The sequence below is a fragment of the Balaenoptera borealis genome (assembly GCF_965194805.1).
Source record: "Balaenoptera borealis genome assembly, chromosome: 2".
Lineage (NCBI taxonomy): Eukaryota > Metazoa > Chordata > Mammalia > Artiodactyla > Balaenopteridae > Balaenoptera > Balaenoptera borealis.
In genome coordinates, this window is record NC_138867.1 from 113,369,333 (window position 1) to 113,387,706 (window position 18,374).

At 50.2% G+C, this 18,374-nt stretch overlaps 1 protein-coding gene and 1 long non-coding RNA gene across 2 annotated transcripts in view; one reads left to right on the top strand and one right to left on the bottom strand.

Annotated features, from left to right (window-relative positions):
- VDAC1 (voltage dependent anion channel 1) overlaps positions 1 to 6,815 on the bottom strand; it is a 24,991-nt gene extending 18,176 nt beyond the window's left edge. Inside the window, exon 1 of the mRNA XM_082378998.1 lies at positions 6,700 to 6,815. The gene's annotated coding sequence lies outside the window, so the exon portion shown is untranslated. The remainder of the gene's footprint in view (positions 1 to 6,699) is intronic.
- LOC309622826 overlaps positions 1 to 18,374 on the top strand; it is a 377,150-nt gene that overhangs the window by 131,860 nt on the left and 226,916 nt on the right. The window lies entirely within an intron of this gene.

The window sequence follows — 18,374 nt, forward strand, 5'->3', positions numbered from 1 at the left end:
AATATAAGGTTGTATACATGAAACACAATGTTATAAACCAATTTACCTCAATAAAAAAGGAAAAAAAAAGAAGAAACTCAGCTTCTAGAGGCTGAGCATGAAGCAGGGTATTCTGACAGCACTGTCTGTTTAATAAGTAAATGTGCAGTGAGCATCAAAGTATTTTTACAGTAGAAAAAAAAAGGAAACTTAGTATCCGACAATAGGGACTAAGCAAATGACAATGTAACCAGTAGGCAGGAGCTCCCTCTACAGGGAAACTGCGGCACCACCAGGGATGGGGGGGGAGACGCACAACTAGCATGCCCCACCGCCACAATGGCCTAAGGAGAGCTGAACTCAAGCTGAGGAGACCAACCAAGCGCCTTCAGAAGAGAGTACTGCCACTTCTGACATCAGATCCAAGCATGGACTTTATTAAAAGGGCCTCAGGGAGGCCCTTATAGAAAGACTGACACATCTGTGTTTGGGCAGCTCACTCAACCAATGGATTCGCAAAAATGTAAATGACAATATCTACTGTTGGCGTGGAAAATGATCACTCCCATTCTCCCCAAGTAGGAATACTACGTACAGTACAGCCCCTGAGGAGCCCACTGGTGGGCAGTGCCTAAGTGGACACGCAGTAACTCTAGTGGCAATTCTACTGCTAGGAACACACTCACAGTGGCACCCAAGGCACCCAAAGATGTATACAGGAGGATGCTCACTGCAGGGTTATTTTTAACACAAAACCCAGAAGCAACCTAAATGTCCACCAATAGGGAAACAAATGAATAAAAATTAAGGTGCTTGCAAACTAAGGAATACCATGTGGTAATCAAAAAGAATGAGGTGGATTTCTACGTGGTGGCATAGAAAGCTACCTATGATAATAGTTCAATGAAAAAGAGCAAGCCACAGAAAATGAATAATTCCATGTGACTGAAGGAAAACCTTTTTACATATGCATCTTTATATGTTCCACATTTGTGAATGGATGGAAAAGCACGTGAAAGGGAAGGACATGAGCTAACCTGTAAACTGTGGCTGCCTTGGAGCTGCTTCTAGAAAGGAAAGGGGGTTTAGGAAAGCAGTGAAGTTAAAATAGGATTTTCATTTTTGATTTTACTTAATCACTTAAGTTGTTTGTGTACTTGATAATTTTTTTTTAAACTAAGGACAGAAAATTTAAAAACCTAACGAATGTGTTCAAAATTAAGCCACGCTGCATTCATGATGCCACAAGTCACATTCCAAAAGGCTACTGCAGCAGAGGTGCCAGAAGGGAAAACCATCAACGTGTCTATACTGGTTCCAAGAACAGATTCAAATCACACCGAGGTGGCAGGGTTAACAGGTAAGGCCTGTGGGGGGCACATTCTACCCTCAGGTGACCATTGATGGCTTTGGCCACCCTGCCCAGAAGGTAGGAGTAGGGCAGAGCTCCCTAACTTCAGTGTGCATGAGAGTCGCCTGAGGCACTTTTTCAAAAGCCTCCTTCCTTCCTCTGCCTTTCACTGCCTATCGCACAGGCAGGGCAGTCCTCAGATGCCACTGAGAAGAGTGGGCTGGCTCCCCGCACCAAGCACCCCCCAGAACCCCCACTTTGAAGCATGTTCTTTTCTCTGCAGAAGCTCCCTCAGAAGGATCCAGGCAGGGGAGCCTCGGTGCTCTCAGAAAGCCAACAACCATTGCAATGGCTGATACAGAGAGCAGGGTGGCCATGGGTCCAAACGGCTCAGTCAGGAACAGTTGAGAGGAAAAGTTTTCTGAACACAGGGAACACCCAGTGGGTCAACAGACAACATTTTTAATGGCAAGGGTATAACTGGGCTAGGACCTAAACACCAAGAGCCACCCTGCCATGGCATTTCTCCACCCATCCGAGTACCCAGGTAGCAGGGCACAATGACGAATGGAAGGGGCTATGAGCCTGGCAGAGGTTCTAGCTGTGTGACTTTGGACAAGCCACTTATACTCCTAGGGTCTCATTTTGCTCATCTATAAAATGGGGCTAACAATAGTGCCTTTCTACCACTGTTGCTGCAAGGATTAAGTAAGGAAAATAGATAGAGCATGCAGAAATGTCTGACACACAGTGAGTACTCAATAAGTGGTAGTGTAACCACAATCCATTAATCTGGATATTCTTTGTTTGCCCCTCCAGATCCACCTTCCTCCTCCATCCTGCTCTATGCCCCAAGAGCTGATCATGATGGACTGTTTTCAGTGGGCTATGGGTTGGGCTCAGCAAATAGGGGGCACCAGCAGAAGATGGGAGAGTGCAATTGGGGTATTCATCCCCCAGGCTCCCTCCCTGTCGGTCCTCAGGTGGGCAGTGACTTTCCTCTACCCAATGCCACAGCTCCTGCCAAAGGACCCCCTCCTTGTTCTAAAGGACCCAGGGGCCCACACCCCTTGTCAGGTCCCCCATACTCTGCCCATACCTTTGCAAACGATCCCTTCATCATGCTTTCTTTAATTAACCCATGGGAGTGTACATCTGACTCCTGCAAGGACCCCAATCAACACAGCAGTCATCGCCTTCAACATCACCATCTCGGGTTCCCCGTAGGAAGGGAGAATTGTAGGAAAGCCTTTGGCTCTGCTATTTCTAACACCATTCTAGGCAGTCTGTCAGGGCAGAACTGGGCCCACCTATAAGAGGGGCATCAGACCAGCCAGGGATTAGAGCAAAAGCAACTACTCCTAACTCTGGAGAACAGGAAAAGCAACTTCCCCAGCAGGAGGCCAGAGCTGCTCCGAAAGCCAATATGTGAGGCCAACACCGTCAGGAGCCTCCCTACACCCCTACCCCACACTTGCTCACCACAAGTGGCAGCCCAGGAGAATGGCCCTGGTTGGATCTCCAGGATGCTGGCAAAGCCAATGCCCGGGCTCAGTAAGTGGTAGTGTAACCACAACCCATTATTCTGGATATTCTTTGTTTGCCCCTCCAGACCCACTCCAGACTCTGGCAGGTCTGTCCACTCAGTGCCATCTGTCCTCCCACCCCCTTCCATGAATGTCTCACACAGGGCAGCTGGGCTTTCCAGGTATTGCTTCTATTTTAAAACACCCTGGGAGGTGGGCCACCACCGGCACAGCCTTCCACAAGCCTCAAGAGAACGCACTGACTTGGGGACACCCTGCCTGCGCACCCACCCATCAAGAGGAGAAGACCTGGGCTGGCAGGCAGCATGCCAAGGTCTGGATCCCAGATGCACCTAGGGCTCCTGCTCGCTGCCTGGCTTGACCCAGTGGAGATAAAATAGACAGTGCTTGGGCAGGTAGACTCGGGAGTCCAGCAGACCTGAGTTCCAATCCTACTCCACCACTCTCTTGTTATGAGATCTTGGGCAAGTCACAACCTATCTGCCCCTCATTTTTCTTCAGTTCCAGTACAGGAAAAGAGTCCCTGACTCAGCATCATTCTGAGGACTGAATGAGATTGCTAGTACAAAGCACGTAGTACAGTGGCTGGTACCCAGTAAATATGTAACAAACACAGATAGAACTTATTACAGATTTTCATTTTATATATTTCTTATCATAATTATAGCTGCTGTGCAGGTTGCTGAAAGGTCACCCTGAATTACAGGGTCCAGAGTTCTCCCCAACCATAATGAGGTATTGTTTAGCTGAATATTGTCCAGCCAGGTCCTGGAAGAATGCCTCCTACCTCATCCCACGGAAAACTGACCCTTCTCCTGATAAACACCCTGTGCCACTGTCCTCGCAACAAACAGGGTAACTCCACTGACTGCTGTCCACTGACAGCTAGACCACACCCAGCCATGCACATGCTCCCTCTGGTCAGTGTAAAAGAGTAACAGTTCCACTCTGAATAGCAAATTCTACCTTTCAAAAGGCACTCAAATCTATTAGCTCCTCACAGTGGCCCCTTGGAGTGGCAACTGCAGTGTGAAAGCATCAGCACTGGAGCTAGCCAGTCCAGGCCCTGAATCCCAACCCCATTCCTGCTGAGCTGTGTGACCTTGGGATCGTTACCTCACCACTCTGTGCTCAAGTCTCCTGACCCGTGAAATGGAAACAACAGTACCTCTCTCCCAGGGCTTGGAGGACAGTGGATTCAACGTCATAATACATATGTCAACCAGCCAGGAGAGTGCTGGGCAGGCCCTCAATAAAGAATGACTGTAATAATGATGATCATACTTATAGTGGAGAAACTGAGGAACAGGGAGGTAACTTGGCCTGTAACTAGACCCTATGGCTCATGTCAGAGCTGTGTTATATGAGCTCAATCTGCTCTCCAGGACTCTTTCCAGCGGAGTTCTGGGTAAAGGGCTAAGATTCTCACTTACCCTCACCCCTCTGAGAGCAGGCAGTGAAATGGAGGATTGTGCCCAGGCCCAGCTAATCACCTGATCACCTTTCCTCAGTGGCAACCAGAGGGGAGCCCCTGAGCACCCTGAGGGGCTGCCTGCAGGCTTGGGCTGGCTCTCAGCCATACATGCCTCTCTCTTACCAAAGACGTCACACCTTGAGAAATCCCATCAAGGGCAAAATGGACTTTGGGAGCACCTTACTGGTAAAGGTGGCGGTGAATGTTCCCCATGACCACCAGCTTGGAGGTGGTTGTCCACGTGTGCCTACTGTCCAGTGGGGCCAGAGGCCCAAGGGCAAATCCTCACTATATTGTCCCCCTGAGCCCCTCTGTTTGTCTACAAACAGCCCCTGCCTATAGAATAGCAGAAATAAACTAATTGACCGAGAGCAGCCCCCCATACCCAGGGTCAAGCACTTTATTCAGCACAACTCCAGTAGAAGCCATTGACCCCCTCACCATCAGAGAGGGAAGAGGCACCAGGCCCAAGGGCTTTAGGAGAATCCCCTTCACCAGTGTCACCCCCAGCCCCGCAAGCCCAGAAACACCAGTTCAACAAGTTTCCCAAAGGACTTGGAAAGTCACAGAATGAGGATAACATGTTCAAAGCAATTATTTCAAATTAGGAAAGAGTTCTGCCTCTCACTGCTCTAGGGCTGTACACACCGCTGTAGTCCTTTAGTTATTTGTGACTCTCTGCTAGGCAAGGCGATTTTCTGAAAGTGAATGAGATGTGTGTCCCTCAAAAAGGATGTCCAAGATCAAGGGACTATGGTCTGGGCCTGCAGCCACTACATATACCCATTCAATAATCCCACAAATATTTAATGAGCACCTACTATAAGCCACATGCTGGAATGGTGAAAACTATCTTTCTGTCAGCAAGAGTACATTCACCCCCACAGACCCTTCTCAAGTACCTAGTATTGCCAGGTGGCACCACCCCACGCACTGAAAACAAAGTTGTATAAGGCTTAAGCCTGACCCTGTAGGAACTCAGTCCAGAGCTGGGGTGGAAAGAAGGCACACCCTGGGCAGTCTGCCCTGCCCTTGCCTACAGCACATTAGGCAAAGGAGGTGTTCATTTCCCTATCTCCTCTGGAGAAGGGAGGCTGGTCCAGGGGCTGGGGGCCTCAGGTGGAACAGGCCTAGGCTTAGCCCAGGTCTGAACCCACATTCAACTTTCTGCTCCAGCCTGACCCTGTCTGTCTGTAATCTTAAAGGTTTTTTGAATTACCCTGAAAGTTAATGCCTGGCACACAAATGCTTAATAATAATGTTTAAAATAACAGAGGCCACCTTTATTGAACCCTTTCCAGAGCACCAGGTGGAGCAAAATAGTCTGCAGGGGATGGGCTAGATCCTCCCCTAAAAGCCTCAAGGGTAATTGTCAAGGTTTCTGCCCAGACCTTCTCCCTACCAGGCACTGTTCTGAATGTTTGACGTTAATCAACTCATTTTCTTCCCAAAAATCCAATGAAGGAGAGGTATGATTGCTCCCATTCTACAGATGAAAAAACAGAGGCTTAGTATCTTCCCGGCTGTGTGACCTTGGACAAATCACTAATGCTGCGTGCCTCAAATCCAAAGGGCTCGGAAGCAGTTTTGTGAAGGCACCGCTGCATTTGGTGAATGAATGAGCGACCGAATCAGGCAGGAATCCCTCCTAAGGCCAAGAAGGCCACATCACTACCCGCGGGACCTCTTTTTCCAAGGCCTAACCTTCTGCCCAGCCCCCAGCTCCGGCCCTGGTCCCTGCGGCCTAAGTCGACTGTCAGCCTCCCATTCCGCCCGGAAGGTGCTGGCAGGCGCAGACAGTGCCGGGAGCCAGCTTCTTCGGGCGTGGACCCGACAGGGCGTGCAGGGCCGGGGGCGCGGGACCACGGTCGTCACATGAGCTCATCCCCTAGGCGACAGCGTGGCCCGCACAGGTCCGTGAGCCCAGCCCCGCGAGCTTAGGTGGCGGGCGGGTCCCTGCCCGACCCGCACTGGCGCGATCGAGGGCCAGAGATCGCCTCCAAGGAAGGTCACCTAGACCTGCGGCGGGCCGGGCCTCCACGCGGCGGCCCGTGCCCTTCCGCCCGAAGGTCCCCGCGGGCTTTGGTTCCCAGCCGCAGGCGCCTCCGGATGTCCGGCCACCCGCTCCCTCGCCCGGGCCTGCTCGCCGCCCGCCCGCCCCGCGCGGCCTGCTCTGCCAGCCGCTGACCCGCCAGGCCCTGGCGGGCCGCTCCCGCTCCCTGCCCCGGCCCGGCTCTGGGCCCCTCGCCCTCACCCGCTCCCCATCCCATCTCCTCCCCCAACTCCCCAGGGGCCGGCCCGCGACTCGGGGCGCAGTCAGGGGCCTGACCCCTCTCCGCTGCGCCTACCTCAGAAGCGGTGGCAGTGGGCTCCGCGGCGGCTACGGCGGGGGCTGCAGCGTGAGGAACAGAGCAAGCAGCGGGGCCGAGGGCGGGGCGGCACTGACGGCGGCGGCGCAGACCCGCCCCGACCCAGCGAGCCCGGCCCCGCGAGCTCCGCCCCCTGGGTCCTCCCGGGACACCGCCCGGGCCCGGACCGGGTTCGCTTGCAGCGCCTGAGGTGCGCGCGGACCTTTCGGGGCCCTTCGGTACCCGCGGCAGACGCGTGTGCCCACGGGCGAGTGCGGACACGCGTGATTGCCTGAGTGCGCCCGGGTACTGGGCGGCGTGGAGCTGACGTGTGCAGAGCTGTGTGCGTGCGTAGGGACAGGCGTGCCGCCGCCCGCGCCGGCCGACCTTGCTGGAGGTCCCTCCATGGTTGAAGCATTCGGGGCGGGAGGGGTCTTCCGGTTAGCTGAGCAGTGGCCGAGGTCCCCTGCGCTAACAGAAGACACGGGGGGACCTGGGCCTCCTGCTTGGCCTCGGAGCTGGGAGACAACACCCCTCCGCCTGGAGTTGATGTGGCGGGTGGCTGGACCAAGGCCTGGCCTGGGTGGACGAGGTGACCCCCGGGTCCTCCCCAGCAAAAGCTGCTCAGGGTGTTAAATCGGACTCCGAGCCGCTGAGGGCAGTCACAGACCCGGCGAGGGGAATGGGCGCCCGAGGTGGCGCGGATACAGAGTAGTGCCCACGAATGCTGCTCCTTGGCCCTCGGCCCTGGGCTCCCGGCTCCAGACACAATGTTTCCGGCGCCTCCGACCCTCCCTCTTGCAACTCCAGGCTCGCAAATCCCTGCAGGGGCCTGGAACGGAAGGCGCCGAGAAAACCCCTGTCTGCCGAGTATGCACTCAAGATGAGTAGGCAGTTTACCCCTATAGGGAAGCTGCTAGCAGCCATTTTCTGAGCATTTGAGACGTAAGAAAAGTAAATTGCCTCTCGCAAGAACGTCCTCTGCTGGGTCCTATGGCGCGCGGACCAGCCTAGGGCCCCTCGGGAACCCGCGTTCAGACAGGGCCTGCCTGCCCGCGGGGCTCGGTTAAAGCGTGCGCAGTCTCCCCGCTAGGCCTACGCGACCCACCCCTAGCGAACTTAGAGAATTAACGAATGCCTGGCTGGAGGAAGATTCTGCGCATCCTTCGCCTTTGGCCAAAAAACGTTCTCCAAGGCTTGAGGCGTCTAGGGCCCCCTGGAGGAGGCGCCAGTCTACAGAATCAAGACATCCGCTCACAAGCAGTTGTGGCACAAATTAGAGGAGTAGGCAACTGGGGCGTTCAAAGAGGCAATCAGGCCAGGCTGCTGGAAAGAGGCAGCAGCTTCAATGAGGAAAGTGGCAAGTAGTGTTCCAGTGCCCTAGGGGTGTTGAGAAAGAAAGGAGCTTATGGTGGGGGAGCGGGTGTGAACAGAGTGCCCTGCCCCTGTAGGGGCTCCGATCTGACTGAAAATGTGAGGAGGAGCTCCTGGACCCCTTGAGGTCCTGAAGAGTAGAAGACTAACTCCAGAACTCTCTCCAGGCCCATGACCTGCTCCATGACTGACTGGAGACTCGGAGCTCCCCAACCTGGCCATCCCCACCCCCATACAAAGGCCCCAGCCCACTCCTGGAAAGCCACTGAGTAACCCACCAGGGCAGTGAGGAAGAACTTGGAAGGACAGGACCTCAGAGAGGTAGGTAGTACCAGGTGGCTCTTCTAGAAGATGCAGCTTCAGAAACCTCATGAGCTAGAAGCAGATGCCTGCCCAAGGTCAGTAAAGCCCAGGTGTGACACTTGGACCAAATGTCCAAGGTGCTCCCTCCCCTCCAGCACCTCCCTGTCAACCCCCCTTTCACTGACCTTCAGGCTGGGGAGAGTTCCCCATGCCCCACCTTCTCTGGGTCCCTTCTGGGGCTCCCCTAGGTGCTACTCTTGAAACAGGAGGGAAGGGGTCAGGGCACATCCTCTGAAAGAATGACATAGCTCGAGGACATGACATAAACTGATTAGAACCAAATGGGTCCAAGATGACGGACAAGTCGACTTCTACTAGACCTTGAGCCTCAGTATACACTCACTGTAACACATCAGCAAGCTAAATGACACACCCACAGGCGCTGTGACAGTTCCAAAACAGACCTTAAGGATCAAAAAGCCCAATTCCTGGAAATCCCCACCCCTTCCTGAAATAGCTGGAATACTCCTCCCACTCATTAGCCTATGAAATTACCCACCCCTATAAAAACTGACAACCCCATACCCTGGTGCCTTTTCTCACCTTTTGAGATGGCCCACACTCTGTCTATGGAGTGTGTTTCTCTCTAAATAAATCCACTTCTTACCCGTCACTTTGTTTCTCACTGAATTCTTTCTGCCATGAGGCATCAAGAACCTGAGCTCCATTAAGTCCTGAAACCTGGTGTGTGATCTCAGTTGAAAGACTGTGGGTTTTGACCGGGTTCGAGTCCCAGCTGCATGGGTTCGAGTCCCAATCTGAGTTTTGGCTGGGCTTGAGTCCCATCCGCATGGGTTCAAGTCCCAATGTGAGGTGCACGGTTTCACTTTCAGATTAATCACCTGAGTGCCCTTTGAGTCACTTACTGGCTGTGTGACCCTGAGCAAGAGGCACAACCTCTCAGCTTCAACTTCGGAGGGTTGTTGTGATTTTAAAATGAGACACATACAAGTAAACACTCAGAAAACAGTGAAGGAATCAGGTAGGACACGGAAGCCTCAGGACCTACTGCTGACCCCTCCCTGAGGGAAGAGCTGAGCAAAGGCAGCCTGTCCTACCAGGCTTACCACACCACCAAGAGCCACACTGCCAGCCCTGCCTCCACTCCTTCTGCTACAGCTGATTGGGCTGGGGATAGAAACCTGACCCAAGAGTGGCCAATCAGGTTCTCTCTTGCAAACTAAGAAATCCAGGTCAAGTCTAAAAGTTTTCATTTGGGGGAATGACCCTTCTCTTTCTCCTCTCAGTACACAAGGTTTAATGGAGCTGACTATACCCCTGACTCCATCCCTAACTCCAGGGCTGTCCTTGCAGTAACCCTGGCTCAGCCTGACCAATCAGAGTACTGCACTCCCCTGGCTATAGGGATGGACCAGTGAGACCCACCCAGACTTCCTGGGTCTATTGAAATAAAGATTTTCCCTAAAAATGAAGCCAGCCCACAAAATAGACAGAAACCAGGTCCTGGGGACCTCTTGCTCCAGGATCTAGCCCTGCCTCTGACTACCCCCTGTGCTTTCCAGCTCTCTGAAATGAAAGATTCCCTTTTTGCTTAGTCCAGTTTGGATTACGTTTTCTTCCAGGTCCTAACTCTGTTCCTCTCGTCTGTGCAAGCAGAGCAATGTACAACATCCAGGAAAGAGGAGATTTTACTTTCATTTTTAATATTGGAATGGGTGATCAGTGTAAGTATGTGTTGTCTTCAGTTTCTTTAATCAGTGTCTTATTGTTTTCCAAGTATAGATCTTTTACCTCTTAGATTTATTCCTAGGTATTGTATTCTTTTTGATGTTTCTCTGATAGTTCATTGTTAGTATATGGAAATGCAAGAGATTTCTGTATATTAATTTTGTATCCTGCAACTTTACTGAATTCATTAATGAGTTGTAGTAGTTTTTTGGTGGCGTCTTGAGGATTTCTATGTACAGTATCATGTCATCTGCACACAGTGACAGTTTTACTTCTTCCTTTCCAATTTGGATTCCTTTTATTTCTTTTTCTTATCTGACTGCTGTGGCCAGGACTTCCTCAATATGATTTCTTAATACTGTCTTTGTCAAGTAACCAGAGCTTGAAGATGAGGTCCATGAAAATAGAAATGGAAGATGGAAGATGGAAGATATATATATAAATTATTCTTTAAAAATATTCTACTTGTAGGGCTTCCGTGGTGGGTCAGTGGTTGGGAATCCGCCTGCCAATGCAGAGGACACGGGTTCGAGCCCTGGTCCGGGAGGATCCCACATGCCACGGAGCAACTAAGCCCGCAAGCCACAACTACCGAGCCCACGTGCCACAACTACTGAAGCCCGCATGCCTAGAGCCCATGCTCCGCAACAAGAGAAGCCACCACACGGCAACGAAGAGCAGCCCCCGCTCGCTGCAACTAGAGAAAGCCCACGCAGCAACGAAGACCCAATGCAGCCAAAAATAAATAAAATAAATTAAAAAAAAAATTCTACTTTAACCAGCATCAATGAATTGGATTATAAAGCTGAATTGTTATAAAACTTAAACTTTCCAACCATTTTTCAGGCTAGAGACTGGGTAGGAGGAGTCAAGACTGAGGATTTGTGGTCAAGAATCCCAGTCCATACTCCCTACAATGTGCCCTGTCACTCATTATCTAGGAAAGGAGTTGACCAGACCTCCAGGTTCTGAGTGACATGGAGAGCAGAAATCAATTGGAAAAACAAGATGGTAACCATCCCAAGATAAGAACAATAAAAGTTTTTCTCCCCCATATCCAAAACCATGAGGTGTCCTACAACTAAAATAGTTCCAAGAAGTTCCAATATCATAACCATGGTGGTGGTGGTGGTGGTGTTTATATATACACTCAAAGACAGAAATATTAGAAAGAACAGCATTAAATACTAATGAAAGCTGTGTTTCAGTTTATGGGACTATGAGGTATTTTTATTCCTTTGGCTCTTTCTATATTTCCCAGATATTCTTTAATGAGGATATAATACCTTTCCTATAAAAAGAACTTTCTTTCATTTTTAAAAAAGCCAAATGAGGTTGATTAGGAGAGATCACGTAAAGTGATACAATCCGGGATAGCAATTAGGCAATATGTAATACAAATCATAAACCTGCTCCCTTTGACCTGTTCCTGAGAACCTATGCTAAGGCAACAATCCCAAGTATGGGGAATGCTAGCTTCAGAAAGATGTATAGCAGCCCAGAATGCAATACAGACTGGTTTCCAGCATGAGCAAACAGAAGCACATCCCCTCAATGGAGCACTCATGGCCTTGAGGAAAGAAGGTTACAAAGACTTCCTCTGGGGAAATATTTCTGTTACAGTGCTCATTGAACACAATTATATTTCAGTATTACTGCAACCACAACTTAAAAACCTTAAAAATAGTAGAATAATGACCTCCACAAGAGCTCCTTGCCCTCATCACACAAGACTTCCATGTCAAAAGGAACGTAACAGGTGTGATTATGTTAAGGATCTTGAGATGGAAAAATTAACCTGGATTGTCCAGTTGGGCCCAATGTAATCACAAGGATCTTTATAAGAGCCTCAGAGTGAGAGAAGGTGATGTAACAACAGAAGAAGAGATCAGAGAGAAAGAGAGAAGCCAAAAGATGCCACATGGCTGGCTTTGAAGATGTAAGAAGGGGCTGTGAGCTACATGATGCAGGCAGCCTATAGAAGCTGGAAAAGGCAAGGAAATGGATACTCCTTTAGAATCTTTAGAAAGGACCAGCCCTGCTGATACCTTAACGTTAGGCCACTGAGACTGATTTTGGACTTCTGACCTCTAGAAATGTAAAATAATAAATCTAAATTGTTTTAAGTCACTCAATCTGTGGTAGTTTGTTATGACAGCAATAGGAAACTAATACATGAACCTTTGGAAGACAGTATTAAAAATGATTTGTTAGAATGCTGTCAGCTCAGGCTGCTATGTGTAACAGAAGACCAGGTGGCTTAAAGCCATTTATTCCTCACAGTTCTGGAGGCCGGAAGTCTGAGATCAGGGTGCCAGCATGATCAGGTTCTTGGTGAGAGCCCTCTTCCTGGTTACATCCCCACACGGTCTTCCTTGATGTGTGCAGGCAGAGAGATCCCTTGTCTCCTCTCCTTTTTATAAGGGCATTCATCCCATCGTGAGGGCCCTACCCTCATGACCTAATCTAGCTCTAATTCCCTCCCAAAGGCCCCATATCCTAAGACCTTCCCATTGGTGGTTCAACAGTGGAATTGGGGGTGAGGAAACACAAACATGTGGTCCCTAATAAATGGCAAGGTTCCAAGTGGCTTGTTTCTTTTATATTCTCTACTTTCCAACTTTTAAATAATGTGGTAAACATATTAAAATCAAACAATCATGAAAAGAGGCAGGGATTTCTGCTATATAAAACCAACTGCAGTTTGGAACACAGACCTTCCTATCATTGTGCAGCCAACCCAGGCCTCAGTCCAGGCCCGGCTCTGGTACTTGTCCGGTCCCCTAAAAGGGACATCAGTGTGTGTGCCTGTGCACATGGGTGTGGGTTGTGAGGGTGGTGAGTAGAATTGACCCGGGCTGGAATCCTACCAGAGACTTCTGAGCTAAGAGAAGCAAGAGTTTCTCCTTTGCTCAGCATGTGCTGGCTCCTGAGAGAGAGGAAGAAAACTGGGGAAAAATTCAGCTGGGATCCCCTTTTATTGCAAGGAACAGGGAACCCCTTTTCCAGACCTTACCAGTAAGTGGACACATGTGCTCTTCCCTAAAGGCAGAAATGGAGCTGCCTCTTCCCCATGACTTGCCTTCACTGCGCAAGGGTCTGGGGTTTGATGAAGAATTTCCCAATTTCTACATCATGGACTCTGCTAAGAGGCACAACTTGTTTTGTTTTTTAAATGGTGGATGAAGTCAAATGGAGTTAAAATGGGTTTATATCTGGTACCAACCTTGTAGGGCTGCCCAGGGATGCTGGCTTCCAGGCACTGTCTGTCCAAGCCTGCCATGTAGGGTGGAGTGGTTTACACACTGCACAAGCACAGGCCAAGGGGATGCGTGGGGCTGAAATTCTGCCACAGCTCACGGAGCCTTGGGTCCCAACAAGACTGTGTCAGCCACAAGGAAAGGACTGTGTTTCTGCTTCTGGGCACCTTTTCACAATCTGTTTGGAGGCGTCAGCTGGCAGCTGAGGCCCATGTGTCTCTCTGCCAGGCATTGACTTCTGTCGTTTTCTCCCACAGCTGGTGCCTTCTCATTCTCTGGGCCTCAGCTTCAGTTGGACCGCCTCAAAGCTGCCTTTCCCCGCCCACAATCTAAGGCAGTTTCCTTTCTCCCCTCCGTCCTTACTCGGAGCTCAGCCCTGTTTTCTCCATAGCACGCAGCACACTTTAAAATGACTTAACAGCTGGTTTGCTCTTTGTTATCTGTCTCCCCAGCTAGAATGAGTGCTGATCACATTGCAGGTATTCAGTAAATGGGGAGTAAATAAATGACTGAATAAATGATGAGGGACATGCAGCATAAAGAAAGGGGACTGGGGCTTCCCTGGTGGCGCAGTGGTTAGGAATCTGGCTGCCAATGCAGGGGACACGGTTTCGAGCCCTGGTCCGGGAAGATCCCACATGCCGCGGAGCGAGTAAGCCCGTGCGCCACGACTTCTGAGCCTGCGCTCTGGGGCCCGCGAGCCACAGCTACTGAGCGCATGCACCACAACTAATGAAGCCCGCACACCTGGAGCCCGTGCTCTGCAACAAGAGAAGCCACCGCAATGAGTAGCCCACTCACCGCAACAAAGAGTAGTCCCTGCTCGCTGCAACTAGAGAAAGCCCGTGCACAACAAAGAAGACCCAATGTAGCCAAAAATAAATAAATAAAATAAATAAATTTATTTTTTTAAAAAAGATATTGTTTAAAAAAAAAAAGAAAGAAAGGGGACTGACTTGGAGTCACTTACCACCCCTCTTTGCAGGTTGCGCACCTTGGCAAACGCTGTTTTCTGTCCTAATGGCCAGACATCTAGGAATCCTGTTCCATGCATTGTGAATCCTCCAGGAAGAATGGACTCACAGCCGTGGTGTGGGCTGGTACTGTTTAATCTGTAAAGAATTTAACCTCACCCAAAGGAAGGTCTGGCCTTTGCCCTAGGCTTCTGGAAAGAAACCTCTAAGCCCTTGCAATGTCATGCCAGATAGGAGTATCTTTACTTAGGGCAAGGGCTGGCCACACAGGATAAACTAACAGTGTGATTTAGGGTGGGGACTGGCCACACAGGATAAACTAACAGTATGATTTAGGGTGGGCGCTTTGACTCACACGGGTATCAGCTGAACCTCCAGGGGGACTGGAGGCTGATGTCAGCTTTGCGGATAGTCTGCAGAGCCCCAGTGAATCTCTGGACACCAAGGCTTGGGTGAACTTCCCTGGTTGGCAATAGTTCATGTGTATTGTTACACATCATTGCTGGAGGAATTAACAGTGTCTGTGAGTCCACGAGGAGAGGACAGCTGGAAGCTCCACGTCTGGAACCCTCCTGGACTCTGCCCCACGCTTCTCATCTTTTGGCTGATCTTTTTTTTTTTTTAATTTTTTTAAAAATTTTTTTATTTTTGGCTGCATTGGGTCTTTGTTGCTGTGCGCAGGCTTTCTCTGGTTGCGGCGAGCAGGGGCTACTCTTCGTTGCGGTGCGGTGGCTTCTCTTGTTGTGGAGCATGGGCTCTAGGTGCGCGGGCTTCAGTAGATGTGGCACGCAGGCTCAGTAGTTGTGGCACGTGAGCTCAGTAGTTGTGGCACCTGAGCTCTAGAGCGCAGGCTCAGTAGTTGTGGCGCACGGGCTTAGTTGCTCTGCGGCATGTGGGATCTTCCCGGGCCAGGGCTTGAACCCATGTCCCCTGCATTGGCAGGCGGATTCTTAACTACTGCGCCACCAGGGAAGCCCTTTTGGCTGATCTTAATCTGTACTCTTTCCCGTAACAAACCATCAGTGTGAGTATAACGGCCCTCAGTGAGTTCTGCAAGTCCTTCTACTGAATTATCAAATGTAAGGATGGTCTTGGAGACCCCAAACTTGCAACTGGTGTCAGCAGTGGGGATCGTCCTGCTGACTGTGCTCCCTCTAATGTTGCACTGCTCTGACCCCCCCCCCCACACACACACACACAAACACACACATACACTCTGCCCGAGGACTGGCTTTTTCTGGTTTCTCCTGGCTGACTGAGGTCTGCTGTCAGACCACCAGGCATCTGCCCCGGCTGGGAGCACACTGCCTACTGGTTTTTATTCCCCAAGGCCTCCTCCAGGAGCTGGAGAGTAGTTGCTTCCTCTGCTCCTCTTTCCCGGCTGCTGGGAAGAACTTTCTTTCCAGTGTGGGCAGTGACAGGTAGACAGACAACAAATCAGCAGCCAAGTTGGCTAGGAGCTCAAGTGTCCCTGCTATTGTCCCCACCCCAGTCTCTCATAGCCCCCTCCTCTGTGACCTACTCTAGTCTGTGCTGGAGAAGAGATTTTAGAGGGCGGGCTGACCAACAGGGTTTTCTCTGGAAATGCTGGAGCCTTCCTAAAACTTATTAGGAACCTCCTTTCTCTACTGCCCACCAGCTCCCCCAGCTGCCCAGGAGGAGACTGCAGAGCCACAGACAAAGTCCTTCTGGAACCGGGCACCTCAGATTGGGACTTAAACCCACATGCCAGGACTCAAACCTAGCCTAAACTCAGATTGGGACTTGAACCCACATGGTCAGGCTTGAACCCAGGCAAAACTCTAATTGGGACTTGAACCCACACAGATAGGACTCAAGCCCAGCCAAAACTCAGATTGGGACTCGAACCCATGCATCTGGGACTCGAACCCGGCCAAAACCCACAGTCTTCCAACTGAGATCACACACCTGGTTTCAGGACTTAATGAAGCTCAGGTTCTTGATGCCTCATGGCAGAAGGAATTCAGTGAGAGACAAAGTGATGGGTAAGAAGTGGATTTATTTAGAGAGAAACACACTCCACAGACAGAGTGTGGGCCATCTCAAAAGGTGAGAAAAGGCACCAGGGTATGGGGTTGTCAGTTTTTATAGGGGTGGGTAATTTCATAGGCTAATGAGTGGGAGGAGCATTCCAGCTATTTCAGGAAGGGGTGGGGATTTCCAGGAATTGGGCCACCGCCCACTTTTTGATGCTTATGGCCTGCTTTGGAACTGTCATGGCGGCTGTGGGTGTGTCATTTAGCTTGCTGATGTGTTACAGTGAGTGTATACTGAGGCTCAAGGTCTAGTGGAAGTCGACTTGTCCGTCATCTTGTAACCATTTGGTTCTAATCAGTTTATGTCATGTCCTCGGGCTATGTCATTCTTTCAGAGGTTGTGCCCTGCCTCCTCCCCTCCTGTTTCACTTCCAGCCACAGTCAGCACAGCCCAAGACAGCAGCAGCTTTGGATGCCTCTCGGAAGTTTAGAAGTTTCAGGTTCAAATCTAAACTTAGCAGCCCTGGGCTTCCCTGGTGGCACAGTGGTTAAGAATCTGCCTGCCAATGCAGGGGACACAGGTTTGTGCCCTGGTCTGGGAAGATCCCACATGCTGTGGAGCAACTAAGCCCATGTGCCACAACTACTGAGCCTGTGTGCCACAACTACTGAAGACTGCGTGTCACAACTACTGAAGCCTGCGCACCTAGAGCCCATACTCCCAACAAGAGTAGCCACTGCAGTGAAGCCCGCGCACTGCAAGGAAGAGTAGCCCCCACTCACCGCAACTAGAGAAAGCCTGCGCACAGCAATGAAGACCCAACACAGCCATAAATAAATAAATAAATATATTTTAATAGTAAAATAAACTTAGCAGCCCTGCTGCCCTGGTATTACAAAACAAGTTCATCCATGACTCTTACATAAGATTAGGCCCTTTATTCCCTCCCTCACTCCTCCCCAGCTCCTCCTAACGCCTGGGGAAATCCTTGCTTCCCCTTAAGTGTGCTAAACCACCCCTCCCCCCAAGGACCTCACCCCTCCTCTCCCTAAGCCACAAACACAAACCTCATTATTCCATACACAGTAAATCTGAAGTAGGAGAGAACCAAGTTTAGCTTCCTCCCTGTCTGGTGTGGTTTAAGCATCATCCTGCCCAACCACAGAGGATTGGACCACATGACCTCTTCATGACCCTGAGCATCAGGCTCAGCAAAAGTAAGGAAACACTCTTTATTTTCCAGGGATTATGGAATGAACTGCTTATTTACAAAGCCTTCCTGGGGAAATAAGTAAATAAAGCTACCAAGGTCTTAAGAGACGCAAGATAGCCTAAAGGAAAAAGCAGTCCAAGAAAATCCAAACTTAGAACACAGAAATGGAAAGGTGATGCTTCTGAACATGTGGTGTACATGAGAGTCACCTGCAGGGCTGGTGGACCGTGAAGGGGGCGGGGCCTCACCTCTCAAGCTTCTCCATTAATATTTCCGGGGTGGGGCCAGCACCTGCATTTTTCACAAACACCCCAATTGATCCTGGAACAGCAGGCTCAGGGAATGGCTGTGACCTTACATAACCTCACAGGAAGAAATTCGGGGTGTGGCTGCTCTGAACATTAGTCCCCTGGGGTGTAAAAGGAAATCAATTCAGAAGATTTTTTTTTTAACACTGCTCTTCTTCAAGATCCAACATCTGTGTGCTGTAGAGAGGGATGACTCTCTAGGAAGATGCTTCACTTTTTGCCATTGTCGTGTCCCTCCTACTCATTCACTCAGCCAATATTCATTGCAGGTTGCTATTTTCCAGACACTGCCCTAAGAACTGGGGATCTAATATAATGGTTGGTAGAAACAGACACTGTCCCTTCCCTTGTGGAAAAGATAGACTTTGTTCAGATCATCATACAAATAAACATGTAAAGATGAACTTTGATAAGTTCTATGGAAGAAAGATTCTTAGAAACATTCATTCATTCATTCATTCATTCAACAAATACGTATTGAGCTCCTACAATGGGC